The 9,635-nt window shown below is 37.1% G+C and overlaps 1 non-coding gene across 1 annotated transcript; it reads left to right on the top strand.

The window, feature by feature from the left end:
* Nucleotides 1–1,030: 1,030 nt before the first annotated feature.
* Nucleotides 1,031–1,112, top strand: TRNAS-GCU (transfer RNA serine (anticodon GCU)). Its single transcript has one exon. It is a non-coding gene; the product is annotated as a tRNA-Ser (tRNA).
* Nucleotides 1,113–9,635: the final 8,523 nt, after the last annotated feature.

Consider the following 9,635-nt stretch of genomic DNA (forward strand, 5'->3'; position numbering starts at 1 on the left):
AAATTGACACATGTCAACTGCACGTTGGCCCATGTGTCAGGTACATTTTTTACCCATAAAATTATATATACTCTTCAAATTCATTTTTTCGCGGAACAAGCCGACCTACGGAGCTCGTCTTCTGTAAAAAAAAAAAAAATTGTAAAAACCGATCTTCGGAGGTCGGGTTTTTGAATTTTTACAAAAACCGACCTCTAGAGGTGGGTTTTCCTAAATGATTTTATTTTAACATTACCGACCTTCGGAGGTCCGTATTTCTAAATAAATTTGTGCGGAATTTAAAACCGACCTCCAATGGTTAGTTTTTTAAGTTTTTCCCATTTTTTACGCTTAAAAAACCAACCTTCAGAGGTTGGTCTTATTAAAAATAATTATTTAATTTAAAACTGACTTCTGAAGGTCGATTTTTTTTTCTTTATTTGAAGATCGATTTTTAGGTCGGTTTTTGGTCCTTCTTAGTGGTGTTTGTGTGAAAGACTACCTTAGTTTCTGCTATGTACATAGTTGTAACCATAAATGCTTTGGCCATTTGCACTGAAGTCGTTTTATAAGTGCGAGGAGAGCTTTTGGCTAGTTGCCTGCATGACTGATTAAATCAGAAAGCTCGCTCCTCTATTTTCAATTCCTACTTTTGTTAGAAGGCTTTGTTAGAAGTGTAACATTCACATGCATGGAAAGACCGAAAGATTCTTTTAGTTGTGTTCTTTTTCTAGGCTTCTTTTTAATGTGTTTTTTTTTTAGGCTTCTTTTTAATCTTTTTGTATTCAAAATTTATTGATTCGATTAATCTGAATTGGATAAACACACCAAAAGAGTAAAACGTTCCCTACTAAAAAAAAATCTCTATGCTCAATTACTGAAACTCAAAATCTTTGATTAAGAACGGAGAAATTTAACTATTTCGTCACATACTTAATGGTGATGCTTTCGATTGCTTTGGTAGCCCCATGATGCGTTTACCTAAGAACTGTCCGTTTTGGCATCTTGGTTTTAGTACATAAAAGATAGCTTCCATACATAGACATCAACAATCGCTTTGGCCGAGTGGTTAAGGGGTGTGCCTGCTAAGTACATGGGGTTTCCCCGCGAGAGTTCGAATCTCTCAGGCGACGTTAATTTTTTATCTTTGACCTTTTTTTTTTCTTTTTTTTTTTTTTTTAAATAGGATTTCTTTTCCTCTAATTTTGCTTTTCATTTTTCGAGTACTTGATTTGCAGACTATGAAGTGCAACACTTACCGAGTATTCTTGGCGTGCGCTATGTTTGTTTAACCTTTGAAGTGGGATTTGGGTTGAGTTCGAGGGCCCAACTTTGGTTGTACTTCCCACAAATTAACAATGCTGAAAAAAAGACAAACACGTAGTGCTCTTTTGTCTCGAATTATCTATCATGTTTATCTTTTACACATTCTTTAAAAAAATATTAATTATGAGAGGTATTTGACTTATTTATCTTCAGTTATGTATTACTTTCTCAGGTTCAAAAAGAGTGTCTGCTTAGCTATTTGCACACCCTTTAAGAAAATACTAACTTTTAAATAAAATAGATAATTTAACTAAATGGTCCCGAATTAAATAGATATTGAAATTTAATTGTTCCACAAATATGCTGAAAAAAGACAAACACCTACTGTTACTTTTATCTGCTCGAGGAGACGTTTGTGGTCCAATGTTGCTCCCTCCTGTTGCATCATGACCGTTGCCATCTTGTTTGAAAAACTTCACAGCATGGACTCCCTGATTTGTCTACTCTACTCTGGATGTGCTTTCGGATTATATTTTAGTGGTATCATGTTTCATTTGATACAAAATTACTTGGTATAGGAACTGGTCAAAAACGGGAGGTGAAAAGATGGTTTTATTCCTGAGCTGTGTAAATTTAAAATGGGTTTTGTGGATTGGGTCATGAATGGGTCGGTTTCTTTTGGGTTGATTCAGAATTTTATGTGGACCAATAATAAAAGCCACGTATTTAATTGAATGTCATATAATCGTGCCGTTAATGTAATGACAAGTTTAAGCCTGAAAATAACGTTAGGGGCAAATTTAATCCAATACGTGGAAGCAGCAAAACACTCGAAATCACTTCTTTTCTTTTGTTGATATAACCGCCGAATGATTCCTCGACAGAAGTAGGGAAAGCAAATTGTTGATACTTGTTTTATTTTAAACATCTAGTCTGGGAATTTTTCTAAGAATTGTAAATTTCTAAAACGTTACGGGCAAATTTTTTTAGCATTTTTCGTAAAAATAAATACCTACAATTGTATCCTAAATGTTACATAATTCAAGTAAGAATTGTCGCTAATAAATTAACTAATTTGTATTCATGAATGAATTTCAAACACCTAAAGTGATTAGTGAAAGTAGTTGCCTTAAGCTGGGCAAAAGCAAAGTAGATAACTATTGCTGTAAGTAGATAAATGACCCTACCCCTTGGAAGAGCTTTTGCTACATGGGCCTCGCTTACTGATCATCATTTAAGTAGAAATGCTTCATCTGTTTTGATTCCAATTGGGTTTCGTATCAATATTTCTTTTTGCGAAAACTATATTTTTTCTATATAAAAAAAATGGAGTTTAGAACATTGAAACACTCAATAATAGTAGGGATCTAGTAGCTCAGTTGGTTGGCTACCTGACTTTCAACTTGTTGGTGAGAGTTCGAATTCTCACGTTGTAATTCCTTGCCCATTTCCCCTTTCCCTACTCACTATGTAATTAAAAAAAAATATAAAGAAACAAAAGAAGCACTCAACAATATATCCCATTTCCTTTCCAATTATAGTAAATTATCCCCTCAAATAATCATTAGTCGGATGGGATAATGTAGCAGATTGTGCATTCCTCCTAACAGCGCATTACAATCTAATAATCATTACGTCTCACGCTTTGAGCCTTAGAGTAGATAAAGCCTAATGATGATCTCTTGTTTAGGGAGCTGGTTTGGTTCTCCTATTCTTTCAGGAAAAAGCCGAGAGAATCAAAAGTTAAGACAATAGAATAACTAATAAATAAAGGATTTAATTTGTATTCACCTATGAATTTGCTATTGTATATGAATTAAATTCACCCATATTATACATTCGTACCCTAGTCTTTTTTCCTTGAATTATGTGTTCAAAAACAAATAAAGTAGGGACAAAACATAATTGTCCATCGAACTAAAGACTCTCATCAATCTAGCCTTAATTAATTTTCCACTGAGGTCAGCACTAGAATTTCTGACATTGCTAAGTCGTTAAGAAGCTGAACCGCAACCCCAAAAAAAAAATAATAAAAAAAATTAAAATCTCGCTTGGAAATTTTGAGATATATGGAACCTGATTTTTGGAATAAAATATTTGTAAACTCGATGAAAGGAGCTTGGGAAATGAAGAAGAAAACTTGTTCACTAAGCAACAATACGATAGAGAAGTGAGGATAGAATCGGTTATAGAGAGAAGATTTTTACATATTGAGTAGGGATGAATAATGACTTGTGTGTATTAGATGACTTGATCACATATTTATACACTTTGTACATACAACTAACTCATGTGGTGTTGCTTGACTCTAACAACCTAACCACCTAGAGTTATTGATCCTAATACATTCTAACTACACACTAATGCATTCTAACTAACTAACCATGCAGCTTGTGCATTGATCCTCATGCTAACACTCCTCCTCAAGCTCATGGTTGAAACAAGTTCACAACACCAAGCTTGTCTAGGAGATGCTTATGTTGCACTTCCCTAGTCCTTTTGTAAGTAAGTCTGCTAGCTGCTCTAAGGTGTGCACATACTCAGTTTTCAACAGGCCTTGACAAATCCTTTCTCTAACAAAGTGACAGTCAATGTCTATGCGTTTAGTTCTCTCATGGAAGATGGGATTAACTGCAATTTGGATTGCAACTTTACTATCACAAATCATCTTTACAGGTGTTTCAACTTGCACTCCTAGTTCCTTAAACAGGCCAATCAGCCAGGTTATCTCAGCTGCACATGTGGCCATACTCCTGAATTCTGCCTCTGCTGAGCTTCTTGATACTGTCTCTTGTTTCTTTGACTTCCAAGAGATCAATGCTCCTCTAAGTTTTTCTAAATATCTAGTGACTGATCTCCTAGTTTCCACACAAGTACCCCAGTCTGAGTCACAATAGGCTAGAAGTTGATTAGTGTCTTCTGCTGGCATGAAAAGTCCTAGTCCTAATGCTTCCTTGATATATCTACCAACTCTGAGTGCAGCCTCCATATGTGAAGCTTTTGGACAATGCATGTATTGGCTCAATACTTGAACAGAGAATGCTAGGTCTGGTCTAGTCATAGTCAAGTATAACAATCTTCCTACCAACCTTTGATACTTGCTAGGATCCTATAACTCTTGATCTTCCTTAACCACTTGATCCTTCTTGTTATCCTGATCATCTTTGGTACTGCTGCTGGGAACACACTTATCATATTGAACTGAAGTTAGTTTTTTATTCTGTTCAAGTGGTGTGCTTGCAGTTTTGGCTTCTCCTAGACCAGATTCAGCTATCAACTCCAATGCATATTTCCTTTGTGATAGCAAAATTCCTTTACTTGACCTTGCATACTCAATTCCTAGAAAGAACTTGAACTCTTCCAAGTTTGTCATTTTGAATCTTTGCTGCAAGTCTTTTCTAGTGTTACACAGTAGTTGAGTGTTGTTGCCAGTTATCAGAAGGTCATCAACATACACTAATATAATGACAATGTCAGCACAAAACCGCTTTATGAATAGTGAATAGTCAAAATGGGTTTGTGGGAATCCCATTTGTAGTAAGGACTCAGTTAACTTCAGATTCCACTGTATAGGGGCCTATTTCAACCCCTAGAGTGACTTGTGGAGTTTGCAGACCTTATTACTCTCCCCCTGTCTAGCAAATCCATCAGAAACATGCATGTACACCTTTTCAAGTAAATCACTATTGAGGAAGGCATTATGGACATCTATTTGGAAGATGAACCAGTGTTTAGCAGCTGCCAAAACAGTCACTGATCTGACAGTCACCATTTTGGCAACAGGACTAAAGGTTTCTCCATAGTCAAGGCCCTTCTTCTGGCTATAACTGTAACATCCCGTAGATCCGAATTAGGTATGAATATATGAATCTAGTATAAAGGTGATATTTTATCTATACGAATCTATTTGGGATGAACTCGGGTGATAAACAGTCGTTTTGAAGTCAAACCAAAAAGTGAAGTTCTTAAGGCCTTCTAAATTCGTCTAAGTCTAGGATAGTCTGTATTTATGGCCTGTTTTTAGGTACTTGCGTTAGGAATTTGTGAAAATTTCCTTCTTGAAAGTTGTAGCCCTTTGAAATACCTTTCCAACGGTATATTATGGGGGGGGGGGGGGGGGGTCAAGGGGACATCTGTACAAAAAGTTATTACTATTTTACTGAAGGATTATAGAGCAGTCCGTTCACTGGTCATGTTATGCGACCCATATAATTTTATACGGACCGTATAACTCGTCCGTACTTCATGAAACTTCAAATCGACGTTCTGTTTTCAGCCATGATAAAATATGGTCATATTATACGGACCGTATAACTTTATACGGACCGTATAATATGTCCATACAATTTCCTCCTCACTTTTGTATAAATTCAAGCCTTCAGTTCTTTTATTTCATTATTCACAATTCCAAGCCCTAGAAACAATCCAAAACATCAAGGTAAGTCAATCCAAACCCTTCCAACTCAATTCTAATATATACTCTAATAATCTAAGCAAGAAATCATTGTTCCTAAACTAGGGTTTTCAAGAAAACTCATCTCAAGGTTCAAGAATTCAAGATCTTGGAAATCTTCTTCAAAGTTAAAATCTTTAATTCAAGTTTGGAGCATTACCAAGTATGCAGAGTTACTATCTACGTGTAGGAACATCATTTTTCTTCCCCACGCCTCATAATCCATAAATTATGATTCTCTACTAAAATTAGGATTTCTACACCATGTTCATGACAACCCTAGGTCCATGTCCATGAATAGATTATGTATGAATTGCTATTATTCTATCATTGTGTTCTTAATAACTCCATATGATTATTGAGAATCAGTCCATAATCCATGAAAACCTATATCTTGTATTCCATGGGTTCTGGCATGCATGTTTTTAACTAAGAATGATTATTTCATGAATATCCTACATGTCTACACTATATTATATAATTACTTTCATGCCATGATACAAGATACATACATGCTAAATATAAGCTATTTCATGAAACCACGTTTACAAGTTATTTCGTGAAATCATGATTACAAGTCAAGTACAAGTTAATTCACGAAAATCATGGGCTTCTTAGCCAATAATATCATGTTCATGTTTTTGGGAGTTGCAAGAATTACCGAGAAGGCTCAGATAGCCTGAAACTACGTAGCCACCGTAGGATAATGATCGCTCCACCCAGTTAGGACGATTCCTTAATTTTACACTGAATGAATCCATCAGGCACGTTACCACCTTATACCCTGGCAAGGTATGGGGGCTCTGCTGGTCTGGCGAGGTACCAGACTCCACGTACCCACGTGGTGATATCACATGGTCAGTTTATGAAATGCTTTCCCTACTTATCATGTTTTACTTATGTTATATATATATGTACCCATGCTCATGCTCATGTTCATGTTCATGTCCAGGTTTTCAGTTTCAGTTCTTATCATGTTATTCCGTGTCCCATGTTATTTCTTTTAGTTACTTTACATACCAGTACATTCAATGTGCTGACGTCTCCTTTTATTGCCCGGGGGCCTGCATTTCACGATGCAGGAACTAATTTACAAGATGACGCATCTGCTCAGTAGGACAGCATTCGTATCAGCTTATTGGCGAGCCCCATCTCATTCGGGGTTTAGTCAACTCTTTATTTTATGATTAGCTATGCATCGAAGGTATGCTGGAGGCCTTGTCCCAGCGAGTATGTTTTCCATGTTCAGACTTATGTTAGAGGTTTCATAGACTAAACAAGTCTGTTATGTCATGTCACACTTTCGAAGTCGTATAGCCATTTTGGCTCATTCATGTTATTTCCGCACTCATGTTTAAACAAGTATTTTAATTTAGTATTATGACTTATTACATTTTATAAAGGCTCATCATGCATTCACGTTAAATTCCGCTCATGTTATGCCTCATGATGATTCAGCAAGCCATGTGGTTCGCTCGGTCACATGCAGTAAGGCACCGAGTGTCGTGTTTTGCCCAGGCCATGGTTCAGGGCGTGACAATAACCCTTAGCAACAAGCCTGGCCTTGAATCTCTCCACTTCTCCATTTGATTTATATTTGATCTTGAAGATCCATCCACACCCTGTAGGCTTCTTTCCTGGTGGCAAGTCAATCACAATCCAAGTCTTGTTGGCTTGTAGTGCTTCAATTTCTAACTGCATAGCATGGACCCATTGAGGATCCTGAGAGGATTCTCTAAATATGGAAGGCTCAGTGTGGGTAGAGTAGGCAGACAATGCATACTGATAGGTAGGTGAAAGGTGATGGTAGGTTAGATGCTTGGATAAGGTATATAGACACGAGTTGCTTGCGGAACACATGACATAATCATGCATCCATAGAGGAGGTCTAGCTGGTTTTGAAGACTATCTTGGTGCTATAGGAGTAGGTGCAGGCATGAGAAGAGGTGAAAATGATTCAGTATGCTCATGAGGAGTTTCTGGAGAAAGGGCAGGTGATGTAGGAGATAAAGATATAGATTAGGTGAAAATGTAGTGACATGATTACTAGAGGAGGTAGGAAAAGAAGAGGTTGAAGGAGAGTTTAGTTCAGGTGAAAGTAAGTCTAGAACAGGAAAGATTGGGTTCTGCATATGTTTGAAGGGAAAAATCTCTTCCTGGAACACCACATGTCTGTTCACAAAAAACTGTTTGGAGTGTAAGTCATTGAGGACATAACCCTTTTGGTTGGAGGAATAACCAAGGAATACAGCTGGGATGGCCCTAGGAGATAGTTTATCAACTATCTTGGGAGAAGTAGCATAACTCAAACAACCAAAAACTTTAAGGTGGTCAAGAGAAGGAGGATGCTGGTACAGAAGTTCAAAGATAGATTTGAACTTGAAGATTTTAGAGGGAAGCCTATTCAGGAGATATACAGTAGTTAAGACACACTCACCCCAGAATTTCAATGGGATACAAGCTTGAAACCTCAGTGCTCTTGCCATGTCAAGAATGGTCCTGTGCTTCCTTTCAGCAATCCCATTTTGCTAAGGTGTGTACACACATGTGGATTGATGAACTATACCAAATTCATTCAGTAGAGTTTGGCATGCACTACCAACAAACTCTCCCCCATTATCTGTTCTTAGAGTTTTGACAGATGTGGATAAGACATTTTTAGCTTCAGTAAAAAACTGCCTTAACACTGCAACAGTGTCTGACTTGCATGTTACCAAGAAAATCCAAGTATACCTTGAGTAATCATCCACAACAGCTACGAAATACCTTTTATTATTATTATGAGTAAGTACTCTGTAAGGTCCCCAAATGTCACAATGAATCAAGTCAAAAACAGCATGTGAGACATGAGTACTTAATGAAAAAGAGAGTTTTGTCTGCTTTGCAAGAGGACACACAGTACAATGTGAATGATCTGCAAGTTTTAACATACTAAGACACTCATGCTTCTTTATTATATCAACAGGATCATGCCCCAATCTTCTATGCCATAGAGAACTACTAGACTCAGATATACTACTAACAACATTAGCAACTTCCCTTCTTGGTTGAACTGGTGGTTGATGATGCACTACTTGTAATGATGATTGATTTGCTCCTTCTCTCAGTATGTAAAGTCCACACTCTTCTCTACCAATCCCCCTGACCTGTCCAGTGTAGAGATCCTAGAAAATACAGAAGTCAGGCAGGAATAAGGCCGAGCACTTGAGTTCTTTTGTGAGTTGTGACACTGATAGAATATTGTATTTGAACTCAGGAACAAACAACACATTAATAATGACTTGATCTTTAAATATATTTGATTGTCCAACATGAGACACAAGTACAGCTTTACTATTAGGCAGATTAACCATATTCTTAGCAGTTTTAGGAGCATGTTTGCATTTATCAAGTATTTCAACTTGTGATGTCATGTGACTAGAGGCACCAATATCTACTATCCATTCTTTGGCCACATGTTTTGACACCAAAGCAGATAGAATTCTACCTGCAGCAACAGCTTTAGCTGAGTTTTCTGCTGATGCACTTTCACTTCCTTTAGAGAGCATCTGCAAGATTTGCTTATACTGTTCTTGAGTGAAGAATCCAGTTGCCTGAGTTTGTGCTTGAGGTGCAAGTATATGTGCTATAGGCTATGTGGTTGCTACTTGATTGGCTTATGGTCCACTCTTCTTCTTAGACTTCCAGTTAGGTGGATAACCAACTATTTTAAAACACTGGTCTTTTGTATGTCCTTTATATCCATATACTTCACAGATTATGAACTGCTTCTGTGTCTTGCTTTGATAATTGCCATAGTGACCACCTCCTGGTCCATTGTTATCACTTCCTTGTCCATTACCACTTGCATGACCACCTCCTATACCACTTCCTTTATGAGTGAACAATGTTGTACCTTCAATCACACCAGGACCTAGACTAGTATGAGCAGCACTAG

Source organism: Lycium barbarum, chromosome 11 (genome assembly GCF_019175385.1).
Source record: "Lycium barbarum isolate Lr01 chromosome 11, ASM1917538v2, whole genome shotgun sequence".
NCBI classification, from domain to species: Eukaryota; Viridiplantae; Streptophyta; class Magnoliopsida; order Solanales; family Solanaceae; genus Lycium; species Lycium barbarum.